Below are 15,456 nucleotides of genomic sequence, written 5' to 3' on the forward strand. Positions count from 1 at the left end.
ATTTTATTTCCTAAATTGGCACCATGGGAATATCCTTTGTGCTGCAGGATCATCCTACAAGTGCTTCAGGAATTGTCTGCAGGGTCCTGCAGTGCCTCGTGCTGCTCTCTTGCCAGAGGCACCACAGGCCAGGGGGGCACATCTGGGCTGCTGTGTCTGGGTGTGGGGCTCCCTGTTGTGGGCAGTGAGGAGGGGCTGGAGAGGCTCTGCAGGACTGACAGGATGGGCTTTGGGGATGTCTAGAGAAGCTGGGGGACCTGGGCTGCTGGACCTTCTGAAGAGAAGGCCCGGGTATATCTTGCAACTGCTTCAGGGGTGGTTTCAGAGAATCACAGAATTTAACAGGGCTGGAAAAGGTCTTGGAGATCATCAAGTCCCACCTGTGCCCTGACACCACCTTGTCTCCCCTGAGTCTCCTTTTCTTCAGGATAGACAATTCCTGCTCCTCAAAGGACATGTGTTTCAGACCCCTCATCAGCCTTGTTGCCTTTCTCTGGACATGCTCCAGCCCCTCCATGTCCTTCCCAGGCTGGGTCATCCAGAATTTTTCAGAGCAATGAGGTGCTGCACAACCAATTCTGAATACAGCGGAAGAATCACTGTTCTTGTCCTGCTGGCCACACCATTCCTGATCCAGGCCAGGAGCCTTTGGCCTTCTTGGCCACCTGGGCACACTGCTGGCTCATGTACAGCCTGCTGTCCATCAGTGCTCCCAGGTCTTTTTCTACGTCTCCGCTGTCCAGACACTCTTTTTCTAGCCTGTAGCACTGCATGAGGTGGTTGTGGCGATAGTGCAGCACTTGCTGTTTTTAAACCTCACTTTGTTGGATTTGGACCTTGGATCAAACCTGTCCAGGTTCCTCTGCAGAACCCTCCTGCCCTCAGTAGATCCACACATGGTGTCCACACCAATGTACCTTTAAGGCCTCAGGGTAACAATGGTCTCCATGACTCCATGCGGTCTCACAATGACACAATGTCTCCTTGCTTCCATTGAACCTCTTAGTGTCAAAAAGTCCCTTGGTCCCCTGAGGGTTTGCAGTGCCACAGTGGATCCTTGGTTCCATGAGGTCTAGCAGTGCAGAAATGCTCTCCTTAGTTCCACAGTGTCACAATGGCCTCTTTGTTCCAAAGGGGCACCACAGTGTCAAACATGTTTCTTTCATTCCAGAAGTCCCAAAGGACTCTGGAAAAGTAACATTCATCAACAGCCTCCAAGTGCCTGAGGATCCATCCTCATCAGATCAGAAATGAACAGAAATGGGCACAGCTTTGTGGCTGCCCCAGCTCTGGCAGGGGCCCTGGGCCTGGAGCAGGAGCAGCTCTGCACAGCCCCAAGGCCGGGGCTGTTGTGCTGGCCTGGGCAGATGGGATGGCAGCAGGGGCTGCAGAGCTCTCAGGAGCTCAGGGAGAGGGGAGCAGGGCACACAGGGAGCCTCTTTTGCCTTGGCCAAGCACATTCTCATTCATCACCCCAAAGGGACACACCCACTGACCACTCACACCGACCACACTCAGTGTACCCAGTGACCACCCCACTGACCACAACCAAATGACCACATCCTACTGACTACAACCCTCTGACCACACCCACTGCAAAGACACCAATGCGCACACCCCACAGACCACACCCACTGACCACCCAACTGACCACACTGCCACTGACCAAAACCACTGACCACCTCCTACTGACCACTCCCACTGACCATGCCACTGACTATCCCATATGGCAACACCCACTTATCAGACCTCACTGAGTTCCCATACTGACCACAACCACTGACCACACCCAGTAAACACACTCACAGACCACCTCTGCATACCATGCCTCAATGACTGTAGCCCACTGACCATACCCACTGACCACAACCAGTGACCACACCTATTTACCACAGCCAGTGACCACAGCTATTGACCACAACAACTGACTGCACCCACTGACCACCCTCACTGACTGCACCTACTGACCACACTCACTGGCCACACCCACTGACTATAGTCACTGGCCACACACTACTCACTGCCCTAATGACCATACCTCCACTGAGCACATCTCACTGAACACACCAATGGACCACACCCCAATGACCCCCAAACTGACCATACCCCAACTGAACATAACCACTGAGCACAACCATATCCAAGAAACCAATGCCCACAACCCACTGACCACACCCACTGACCACACTCCACTGACAAACTGACCATACCTTCACTGACTGCACCAACAACCACATCCCCTGACCACTCAACTGACCCCCCCCCACCCAGCTACCGAATTGACCACATTCACTGACCACAGCCACTGACCATACCCACTGACCACTCTCCAATGGCAACCTATCTGACCAAATCCTCTGGCTAGAAATGCTTACCACACTTCCTCTTGTTGCCTTTTGGAGCTGGAACAGAGCTCACACAGAGTTAGGGGAAATAAAATGGGTATTTATTGAAAGGCCTGCAAAGGCCACACCCTGGCAGTACAGTGCCACAGCGTGGCCCCTGCCCTGCCTGAGTGGCTCCAAGATGGAAGTAAAAGAGGGCTTGGTCACATGATTTCACATTTTTATAGACTTCAGTCCATTTACATACAGCAGTCCACCATCCTATTAATAGTCTCAAATTGTGAGGTGTCCTCCTCCTCTTCTTCTGGCTGGCCTGCCCTCCTCTTCTCACATTGTTTATACTTTTGGCCTGAAGTCTGAAGAAAATGTCCTTGAGTCCACAGCTGGGATCGGACTTTTTTGCCTTTATCACCCTAAAGCACAACGGAAAGCACACCCAAGCAAAACAGAAAACTTGGATCTTAAGGCATCACTCTGTCCACCTGCACTCACCACCCCCAGTGACAACCCAACTGACCACACTACCACGGACTACCACAGCCACTGACCACATCCCACTTCCTGCACTTCCAGCACTGATCACCCCAAATGGCCACACCCACTGACCAGGACCCACTGACCACCCCCATTGTCCATACCCACTGACCACAAGCCACTGACCACCCAACTGACCAAGCTGACCACCCAAATGACCATACCCTGACTGACCACATGCCACTTGCCACACCAACTTGCCACCCCAATCACTGAACACACCCACTGACCACACCCACTGCCCAGACACCAAGGCCCACACCCCACTGACCACACCTACTAATCACACCCCACTGACCACCACAAGGACCACTGCCCACTGGCCCCAACCACTGATCACACCTACCGACCACCCCACTGACCACACCCAATGGTCACCCCACTGACCACAATGCAATGACCACCCAAGTGACCATCCCTCACTGACCAAACCCACCAATCACACCCACTGCTCACATCCACTGACCACACCAATGACCACATCCCCTGATCACCCAACTGACAATCCTCACCCGTTACCCATTTGACCACATTCTATGACCACACTCACAAACCATCTCCGCTAACCACACCCCAATAACTGCAGCCCACTGAGCACACCCACTGCCTACATACCGCTGTCCACACCCTTTCCCAAAAACCAGTGACCACACCCCATTGACCACACCCACTGACTGCACCCACCCTTCACCCTAACTAACCAGTGACCACACCGCTTTGACCACACCCACTATGAAGACATCAATGTCTACACCCCACTGACCACATCCACCAAATACCAACTGACCACACCGCCACTGACCATTCTGCCACTGACAACAAACACTGACCACCTCTTACTGATCAAACCCACTGACCATGCCACTGACCACCCCCACTGATCACAACTACTGACCACACCTGGTGAACACACCCATTGCCAAGACACCAATGTCCCCAGCCCACTGACCACACCCACTGGCCACACCCCAATGAATTCTCCCACTGACCACACCCAAAGTTCACTTCTACTGACCACAATCCACTGACAACCCAACTAACCACATCATGACTGACCACACCCATTGACCACATCCACTGACCACCTCAATGACCATGCCCACTGACTGTACGCACTGACCACACGACACTGACCACCCCCAGTAACTGCAAAAACTGGCCACATCCAGTGACCACACCAACTGACCATATCCACTGACCACCTCACTGACCACACACACTGACAACCTCCACTGACCACCCTCACTGACTACACCTACTTCCAGGCCACCAATGCCCACACACCACTGCCCACTCTTGCTGATGGTACCCACTGACCAAACACAATGACCACCCCACTGACCTGACCATAAGGTCCTGAGAAATGACCAGACCCACTGACCACAACCACTGACCATACCCTTGTTCCACACACCACTGTCCACCTCCCACTGACCACCCCCACTGACCATATCCTTAGATCACTCTACCACTGACCACAACCATTAAGGCTACCCTTAATGACCACACCCTTTGACCACACCCCACTGATCACTGCATCCATTGACCACTACCCATGGCCACACCAACTGACCACACCCAGTTACCAAGCCCCACCAACCTCCCAGCTGACCGTATCCGCTGACCATAGTTACTGATCACATCCTTCTGCCCACACCCAATGACAACACCCACTGGTCACACCCACTGACCACACCCACTGAGAACCCAACTGACCTCACCACCACTGACCACAACCACTGACCATAAACCACTGACCACACAGACTGGCTGCATCCATTGCCAAAATGTTCACACCCCACTAACCACACCTACTGATTACATCCCACTTACCACCCAACTGACCATACCTCCACTGAGCACACCCACTGAACACATCCACTCAGCCCATCCACTGACCACACCCCAATGACCACCCAACTGACCACACTCCCACTGATCACACCAACTGACCATCCAACTGACAACACCCCCATTGACCACAACCACTGTCCACACCCAATGACCATACCCACTGAGCACACCCACTGGCCACACCTCACCAGCCACTTACACTGACCACACCTATTGGCCATACTCACTTCCCATTCCAATGAGCACAACCACTGACCACACTTCACTCCCCACCTTAATGGCCACATTTACTGGAAACACCCACCAACCACACCTCACTGACCACTGCAATGACCATGGTCTACTGGCATCACTCACTGACCAAACCCACGGACAACACCCCAGTGACCAAACCACTGACCACATCCCCACTGACCACCTAACTGAACACTCCAACTCACCACTTAATTGAACACTCCAACTGACCACACCTCAATTCAGGTTGTGGTGGGAAACAGAGATCACATGAAGCCTCAGTGATCCATATGGCAAAAGCTTTCTTTATTGTTTGGGACTCTTCTTAATTGAGGGTTCAAATGTCCCAGATAAACACATGGGATTGGTTGGGGTCTTAACACAACCATTTCCCTGGCCAATGATACATCTGCACTTAGGGTTCAATGCATTGGCTGGGATCCTTTCTATGTGTTCAAATCCATCAGTTCATCTCTCATCCAGGGACCCTGTTACTTCTAGGCTGCTGTGATGGTTTGTAAAGATTCCCTGAAATTTTTCTCAGCCAGGACCTGGGCAGCCTCCCATGGACCTGACAAGGACCAATTGGTCTCTGATTTTTAATATTGAAACACTGTTACATTAATGCAGGCCAGGGGTTTATGCACAGAATCACAAACAGGATGGGACTGCTGTGGAACGCCTCTCAAGCTGCTTTATTATTTTTTCTTTCCTCCCAAGCATCAGTGTCATTACAAGTTTGGAACAGCAGGGAGATGCCAGCAGCTCATGCTCTCAGCAACAGCCAGAGAATAGTGATGTTACAATGCACTTTGAAAGTTTTTTGACCAATCACAAAAAGCAAAAGCATGATGGCAATAGTTTCATCCAACCACTATAAGTGCCTGTACCTTTAGTTAAAACAATGCTTGCTTGTTTTGAATACAATACCTACTTGTAAGCCTTAAAATACAATGCACAGAGCTCTATTATTAAACTAAGACCTTCCTAATATCTTGCTAGATATACTTTTCTGCAGATTAGAGAGTTATTCTAGCCAAGTGTTAATACACAGACCATTGCTCTATTTGTCCTTGCTTTCTACATGTCATATAACTTTTCTGCTGACATGCCTTATGCTTTCTGCTTAGCTCTAATTGCAGTTCTGTCATCTCTGAGGCCTGCTTTATTGCAGCTTTCCCAAAACCTTCTGATTTTAAGGATTCACACATTACACCAATGGGAAAGGTTTTTTGTGAAACACACATGTAAAGGTGAATAAACGCTGAGAAAGTTCTCTTTTGCTTCTGGCCTCAGTACAGGTAACACCAGCCAGGCCCCTCCGCGCAGCCCACAGGCCTGGCCGGGCCTGGGCCAGGGCCGGGCTCTGACTCTGGGCCCCGTTTTCAGTAGGGTCCCCAATAGAAACGGGGAGGGGAGGCCCACGCAGCTGTCAACATCTTGGATTCCCCCCTGGCACAGCCAGGGAGCCCATGGCTCAGCAGAACACCCAGCAGACATTCAAACCCTGCCCTGCCCTGGTCCGCGGGGCCTTTTTCCCACCGGGAGAGCGGCTCCGGGCAGCCGGGCCCTCCTGGGCAGCGCAGCCTGGGGCAGACACAGCTGGGCCCGTCCTGGCAAGGGACTCACCCTTCACTGCTGGGCAGGGGAAGAAAAACCCACCCGCCCACGGCTGGAATTGAATGCAGCAAACACCAGAAAACAGCCATGCAGCCAGAACAACCACCACCGCTCTGTGGCTGGGCCCTTATGATCCCATCCCAGTCCCAGCTGGTCTGAAATGCTCCATCCCAACTGCTCCAGCCACTGCCTGAGCGAGATATTAACTCTGTCATTGCCCAGAATGAGACTTGCAGACACTTTGTTCTCTGTCCTGAGTGAAAGAAAAGGACCAAGATGAAGATATGCACAGAAACAGTAAGAAAAAACCAAGGTCGGACAAAAGGAAGAGTCAGTCCCCAGATGAGGGAAAGAGGAGAGTCATGGACTGAAATTTCTCTTTTTTAAGCTATGGAGAAGAGACTCGTTTCCCTATAGCACTTAGAGATTACAGGTTTAATTGTAGGTATGAGCAGAGGCATTTGTGCTGAAATGAGCAGATGTAGAAAGAGTTGTGATCCCATAAGTTTGAATAAAGAGGAGAGATGAAGATCCCTGCTTCCCCCCAGCAAAGAGAAGAAGAAAGACCTCTGTTTGCAAAGATGAAGATAGCTTTTGTTTGAACTGTTATAATGCTTAAAATGTGCCCCATAAGTTGATATGGTCCTCAATAATGTTATGGGAAACCTACTTATCAAGAAAGTAATTTTTACATAGTGATCTTGCAATATATGAATATAATGTAATTCGTGTAAGAATTATACAGTACTTAGAATAAGCAATGTTTGTAGGAGCAAAATAATAAAGCACAAAATGGACCACAGACACTAAGGACACAGATTGCTCGATTATATCTTTGTAACATCCAACAAAAGCAGGACAGCCCAAATTAACCTCTTAATAGACCTAGCTGTTGATGCTTGGTTAGCAAGTAACGGACATGGCTCAGCTGAGGCCTTATTAGCAGCCCATGAAAATGGCTCGTCTGAGAGTTCAGGGCAAGAATCTAGCTGCTAAACTGCACGTATTAGCAAGGTCAGGCTATAGCAGCCTACTCATAAAATTGATACTACTGCAGCTAGAGGATGTGAGAGAAGGAAGAGATGGTTAGTTTGTTGCTATATAGAGGATAGATGCAGTAGGTTTGCTGCTAAAAAGCATGCATACAGACGTAGCTGAAAAAGTAGAAGGGGTGGTCATCTCATGCTGGCAAGAGCCAATAGTAGGAGAGGCGTATGTTCCTGAAACAAATGAAATCATGCTAAATATGCTTAGTCATTGTATTTTGGATTACATATATAGATGGTGCCTTTAATAAATCAAACTATGCTTTATCAATCATACTGATTGGTTGCATATTTCGCTTGCTGAACTTCCTCCAAAACTGGCGCCTGAACAGGGACCCTGCAGCTCTGCAACTGTGCACCGCGACTCTGCACCGCAACCTACTGCCGGAGGTAAGCGAGCTGGCAAGCACCAAGTAGCAGTGCTTGGAGGGCAAGGATCTCTGTATGCTGGCACACTAACGAATCCCATGCCTGAGCCGCTCCCGATAAAGGAAGCTCGCCATCCAGGTTATGCCACCGATCAAAGTCTGCCATGCGTGCACGTTAGCAGGCAATCAGCTTAGATTGCTGAACTGCCCCTTTCCTTCTTTTGTAAAAAGCAAGAGATATAAATAACCAAGTGGCATATGATTTATTTAAATGCTTTTTAGAGAAGTGAAAGGTAGAACTTGGTTTTAAAAAAATATTTACCCAAGTTGTTAGACTGTGCTAAAGAAAAGGGCTTTTTTACCAACACAGATGACTTTTTCAAAATTGAAGAGTAGCAAAATCTAGGGAATTGTTTGTATAGAGCAGTTATAGAAAAGTATAAGGTAACAAAAAATTGTCTCAGCCCTAGTGGGTCATAATCAATTGCTTAGAGGCATATAAGGCAGAGAAAAATTTTGCTGCTGATGCCTCTATTAATTTGGATGGCAAACCGCCCACTATGCTGTCCACCACAGGACAAGATAAACCCCCTGCTACACAGCCAGGGATGTATATATTTGGAGGAGACAATCTTCCTCAAGCACCAACTACACAGCAAGTTTTGTTACCTCCAAATCTGTCTCTGAAGCAGTGCCCTCTTGCCCCCCGCTGCCAACACAGCAGGAGGAGCTGCCTTCAAAGAAGACAGCTAAGTTGGAAAAAACAACGGCACATTCTTGTGATAATAAGGTGCTGAAAAGCAGAGGTAAAATCAAGGGTAGAGTGGAATGGGTAGAGATTATGAAGGAAGCAATAGCAATGGGAGAAAGGGATTATGTGGCAAAATTACAGCAGTCAAGTGCAACACAGCAAGCATTTCCAGTTGCATTTACTCCTGCTGAGGAAAATAGAATGGAAGCATCAATAACTCCTTTAGATTGGAAATTGTTAATGCAGCTTCGTAGTACAGTTAATGAAGCTGGCATGCATGGGGAACCAACAAAGCAAGTGCTTAATTATATTTAGGGTTCAGGGTTATTGACACAAGAAGATGTAAAAAATGTTTTAAAACTAATTATGACAAGCTCAAAATTTATGTTATGGCAGGCTCACTTCCAGGGTCTTTGTCAGAATGCTGCACTTATTCAGAGAGCACAGGATGATCCGCTTCACGGGATCACAATAGAACAGTTTATGGGAATCAGTAGATTTGCCACACCCAAGAGTCAAGCTCTATTGGGGCTAGATGTAGTAAAAGAAGCAATGCAGTTAGCTCGGGTTGCATATGATAAGGTTACACCAGAATGAGGGGAATTACCATCTGATATAAATATTAGACAAGATCCACAGGAACCTTTTTCTAGTTTTGTTGACAAACTTACTGCAGCAATGAAAAGATCAGAGTTACCTCTGTTTATGCAGGGAGCTCAACTTAAAGAGTGTATTACTCAGAGTAGCAATCCCCAGGTAAAATCAGTGATAGCTACTTTACCAAGCAATTGGGAAGTAGTAGAGCTTTTAGAACATATGAGTAAAATCCCTCAGGGAACTCAGGCTATGTTAATTGAGGCAGTAAAAAATTTGACATCAACCTTAAAAGAGGGGCAGTCTCAGATTCAAGCCTTTGCTGCTGCACTGGCACCACTAAAACCTCCTGACTCCCAGAGTGCTGGCAAGCCTCATTCAATTAGCAATTGCTTTCGATGTGGTCAGTCCAGCCACATACGCCGGGAGTGTCAGATTACAAATATGCGGTGTCATAACTGTCAGCTCGACTCTCATGCAACTGAAGCCGCAGACAGAGGACAAAAAAAGGACGAATGAGCACAAGGGGACACGGCGCCAGGACACCAACTGCAGCCCACACCTCCCAGGCATTCCAGGCGGCCCCTCCCTACTCCCAGATAGAGAACTCCGGCCAGCAATAAGAGGCAGCCTTGGCTTGCACTTGGCAGCCACAATAGACATTGTTTTAAAGGATACTAAGCTGGTAAAAATCTCTACTGGAGTGTGTGGATCCTTAATGTTAAATAGACAATCTTAAGGAGCTTTGTTGTTAGGTACATCCTCAACCACCTTACAGGGTTTGACTGTGGAACCTGCAGTTATCAATGCGGACTATACAGGGGAAATTATGGTCATGGCTCATACACGTTTTCCTCCTATCAGTATTCCTGCAGGAAGTCGTATATCTCAGCTGGTCCCACAGCAGCAACTGATAAAGGAGGCACAAGGCCCTGTGAGAGGAGCCAGTGGATTTGGATCTACAGGGGTCTAGGTACTACTGAATGTCACAATGGAACAACGTCCAGTAGTGAAAGTTATTTTATGGCATGGCCCTCAAGAAAAACACTTTGAGCCTTATTGGACACTGGTGCGGACATTACTATTATTGCCCGGCGTCACTGGCCATCTACCTGGCCTCTACAAAATCACTTGGAGACAGTTAAAGAGGTCGGTAGAGCAGGACGGGTCCAGAAAAATTGTGAACCAGTGTCCATTATTATTGAACAAAATACGGTATCAACTGTAGTGACAGTAATGGACCTCCCTACTGGAGTACAGGGATTAATCGGGTGAGATGTGGTCACTCAAATGGGACTGGTGCTACGCATGGACAATGGCCCTTTTCGATGGCAGCCACTACTTGGACTTTCTCTATCCAGCTTACTTGGCTTACTGAGAATCCGGCTTGTATAGAACAGTGGTTGCTAAAAAGGGAAAGTCTTGAGCAAGCCCACCTTTTGGTACAAGAACAACTACAGCAGGGACATGTACGATCCTCGACTAGCCCTTGGAACACTCCTTTTTTTATTATTCGGAAAAAAATCAGGAAAATACAAGCTGCTCCACAATCTTCGTGCTGTAAATGCACAGATGCAGCCCATGGGTGCACTTCAGCCAGGTCTGCCTAATCCTGCCATGATCCCTTGTGGATGGGATATTCTAATTTTGGACTTAAAGGACTGCTTCTTTACAATTGCCTTGCACCCTCAGGACATGCAACGCTTTGCCTTTACTTTGCCAGCCATTAATAGAGAGGCAATTGCTCAATTGTACGAATGGACTGTTTTGCCACAAGGCATGTGAAATTCACCCACACTTTGTCAATTGTTTGTAGCAGCCGCATTACAACCCCTGCAACTGCTGTGGGAGACCACATTGAAATTCCATTTTATGAACGATATCCTGTTTGCACAGGAAAAAATCTTTACAAAAGAACATGAGCATATAATAATCAACACTCTGGAAAAGCAGGGACTGGTGGTTGCTCCTGACAAAACACAGTGCACTGCTCCTTGGCAGTATTTAGGTTGGCAGATTTCTAGTGCTACAATACGACCCCAGAAACTGGAGTTAAAAACAGCTATCCACACATTACATGATGCTCAGCATCTTCTTGGTGACCTCCAGTGGCTCCGACCGGTAATTGAATTTTCCAACGATGAGCTGGAAGTCCTTTGACCTTTGCTGAAAGGTACTGACCCTGATGCATCTCTATCTGTCACTGCTCAGCAAAAACAGATGCTACACCAGTTAACCACCTCCATTACAAAATGAGCTGTCTCCCGAAGGATAGCAGAAGTATCTATAGACATTACTGTTCTACTTGGAAAAGACTATATAGTGGGTGCCCTTACACAGACTACACCTGACCATCAGACACTTGTCTTAGAGTGAATATTTACATCTTTTTAACCTTGCACTACAATACAAAGTCATGTTGCTAACCTTGCTGCTTTAATAAAAAAGGGGCGACTTAGGTGTCTACAAATAACAGGACTTGAACCAGTAAATATCTCTGTGCCCCTGCGAGCTGAGGACTTGGCATGGTATATGTATCATTCTCCAGACTTACAGGCAAGTATTCTGGAAGCAGCACAAAATGTTCAGCTGAAATCAATAAAAAATCTTGTTTTGCAATGGATGCAGTGTCATGCTTGGATTCCTAAACCGAAAGTCATGGACCACCCTCTGCAGGATGCCATCACTGCGTACACAGACGCAGGAAAAAAGTCAAGGCGAGCAGCAGTTGTTTAGCTGAGTGCAGAACAATGGAATCATGAGGTACTACCCACAGAATCTCAGGACTCTCTTCAAACTCTGGAACTTTGAGCAGTCCTTAGTGCTATTTTGAAATGGCCTAATAACAACTTAAATGTAGTTACTGATTCATTGTATGTACTAGGTGTGACACGGCGGATTGAGGATGCACTCATAAAGGATATTAGAAATGTGAGACTGTTGGAACTGTTGAGACAACTGCGTCAGGCTGTAAACATCAGAACAGCACTGATGGCTGTGTTGCACATCCGCAGTCATAAATGGTCTGATGGCCTGGGCAAGGGCAATGAAGTGGCAGACCAGCTGGTGTCAGTGTCAGTACCCTGGAGCGAGTTCCAGCAGGCACGAATGGCACATGAGACATTTCATCAAAATGCACGCGGCCTTCATAAGCAGTTCTGCATTTCGCTAACTGAAGTCATACTAGTGAAAAGATAAGGAAGTTTTGTCAGCAATGGGGTATTTTTCATGTTACTGGCATTGCTCATTCCCCAACAGGCCAAGCCATTGTAGAAAGAGCACATCAAACCTTAAAAAATTATTTGATGAAATTTAAGGGTGAAATGGATGTACATTCATTATTTGCCAAAACCTAATTTGTGCTAAATTACTTGTGCATTTTGGGGTCTCACACTGAACCTCCAGTTGTAATTCATAGTAGGAGAACAACACAGGATCCAAAAGGAGTCACTATAAAGGTTATGTATCAAGATCCCGAAACAGGAATGTGGCAAAGGTCCTGCTGAGATACAATATATGGGTAGAGCTTATGTGTATGTCATTACCCCTACAGGGCCTATTTGGGTACCCAGCAAATGGATCCAGCCAGTGACTGATGGCAACACCACGCAAACCCCAAACCCCGGCTGAAGATAGCTCCACTCTCAACACATCAAGAGAGAGAACGCCTGAGGGACTATCTAGCAGTACAGCGGCTGGTGCTTCAACTCCAGAGCCTTCTAAGGAAGAGGATTGAGTGGACAACCCTTCTTGATTTAGAGACACTTGCTCATCAGGAAGCCTTAAGGGATTTTTGACCATATTGGACTTGGGACAAGGCAGTGTTTAAGCTGTGTTAAGGGGTGTGGGAGTGATGCTTGGCTGTTAATCTCTTGTGGGGGATGTAAACAAAAATTTTGGGTACATCAATCACAGTTGTGGCAACCTGTATGCAGGCTGTGTTTGTGGGTCCTCAATAGTAGTAGCTGGCAGTGACACGCTCAAAACAAATCTAAGAATCGCTCATGAAGAGCTGCTGAACTTGTTTTTGATAATTGTAAAAACAGATACCAATTGTTAGTACGTTGGTCTCTTCTGCACACTATCAAACAGATTAAGTGCTACCTTGCTACAGTAGCACTCAGGGTCATCTGTTCTCGAGATATAGGCATTTCACGACACCGTATTATAAGAGAGGAGGAGTGGGATGCTGCTGTTAGGAGACACCAACAACCTCATCTTGGGAGTAATAATTCTTAGCATCCTCCCAATACAGGCATGGGTACCAGTACAGGCCCCAGCACAACCTAAAACTAATATCTGGGTTACTTTGGCAAACAAAACTGGGCAAAATGCCATCTGCCTGTCCTTAGCATCACCAGGCAATCCTTTTTCCACCTGTTTAGTAGGAATACCTCTTGACACCTGGCCATGCCCCAGGGACATTCCAACCAGGGACATTACGGGTCCAAAAAATAATGTTGAGTCTTGAGATCAATGGGTGCCTTACTTGGGGCATGCAGCATTAGAACCCCAAGAGTTAGAATTACTTGGATCAGTTTGAGACAATGCCTGTGTGATCTTTAATTACTCCGGTAGGTCCTTACAACAACCAGGACTTAATTACACGGTATTGGTAAATGCAACTCTCCCAGTATATCGGAATGCCTCACAGTGGTGTAATTATACCTCTGCCAACATTTCAGTATCTGCAAATACACCTATTGCCCTACCTTCAGGAACATTTATGATTTGTGGAGATAGAGCTTGGACAGGTATACCATCCAGATTAAGAGGTGATGCATACACATTAGGAAGGCTTACTTTGCTTACACCCAATACATCAATGATCTTACAGGCCCATCGGAAACACCTTCGCACCAAAAGATTACCCATGCCTTTAAGCCTGACTGTCAGGATAATGTACGATTCTGGTCCACAGGAAAAATTGTTGCAGCATCTCTTTTTACTACAGGCATAATTAGTGCGGGAGCTTTAGGCCAGCTTAATAAGCTTGGCTGCTGGCTAACAAAACAGACCAATGCAACCTTTACAGGTCTTTCACAGCTATTAACTGATGTTGATTCTGTTAGACATGCTACCTGACAAAACCGAGCAGCAATAGATTTTTTACTTTTAGCACAGGGCCATGGATGTGAGGACTTTGAAGGGATGTGCTGTATGAACCTTTCTGATCATTCTGTCTCTATTCATGCACAGCTGAGCAGGCTGCAAGAGCTTACCAATCATTTGCAGAAAAACACTGGGTTAGGATTGACTGATTGGTTGAAGTCTTTACATTTGGGGCCATGGTTAACTTCATTGCTTCAGCAATTTATTTTAGTGGCAATAATTTTGGTGGTAGACCTTTTGTTTATTCCTTGCATTTTACAATGTTTGCAGCATAGTATGGAACGCATAGCAGAATCAGTTATGAACCAAGCTTTTATCACACAAAATGAAAATGTAGGAATTGTTGATGCTTGGTTAGCAAGTAACGGACATGGCTCAGCTGAGGCCTTATTAGCAGCCCATGAAAATGGCTCGTCTGAGGATTCATTGCAAGAATCTAGCTGCTAAACTGCACATATTAGCAAGGTCAGGCTATAGCAGCCTATTAATAAAATTGATACTATTGCAGCTAGAGGATATGAGAGAAGGAAGAGATGGTTAGTTTGCTGCTATATAGAGGATAGATGCAGTAGGTTTGCTGCTAAAAAGCAGGTATACAGACGTAGCTGAAAAAGTAGAAGGGGTGGTCATCTCATGCTGGCAAGAGCCAATAGTAAGAGAGGCGTATGTTCCTGAAACAAATGAAAGTATGCTAAATATGCTTAAGTCATTGTATTTTGGACTCTAAATATAGATGGTGCCTTCAATAAATCAAGCTATGCTTTATCAATCACACTGATTGGTTGCATATTTCCCTCTCTGCAGTTCCTCCACATTATACCAGTTCAAACAAAAGCTATCTTCATCTTTGAAAACAGAGGTTTTTCTTCTTCTCTTTGCTGGGGGGCAGCAGAAATCTTCATCTCTCCTTTTTATTCAAACTTATAGGAACACAACTCTTTCCACATCTGCTCATTTCAGCACAAATGCCTCTGCTCATACCTGCAATTAAACCTGTA

The sequence above is a fragment of the Erithacus rubecula genome, assembly GCF_903797595.1.
Source record: "Erithacus rubecula genome assembly, contig: scaffold_295_arrow_ctg1, whole genome shotgun sequence".
NCBI classification, from domain to species: Eukaryota; Metazoa; Chordata; class Aves; order Passeriformes; family Muscicapidae; genus Erithacus; species Erithacus rubecula.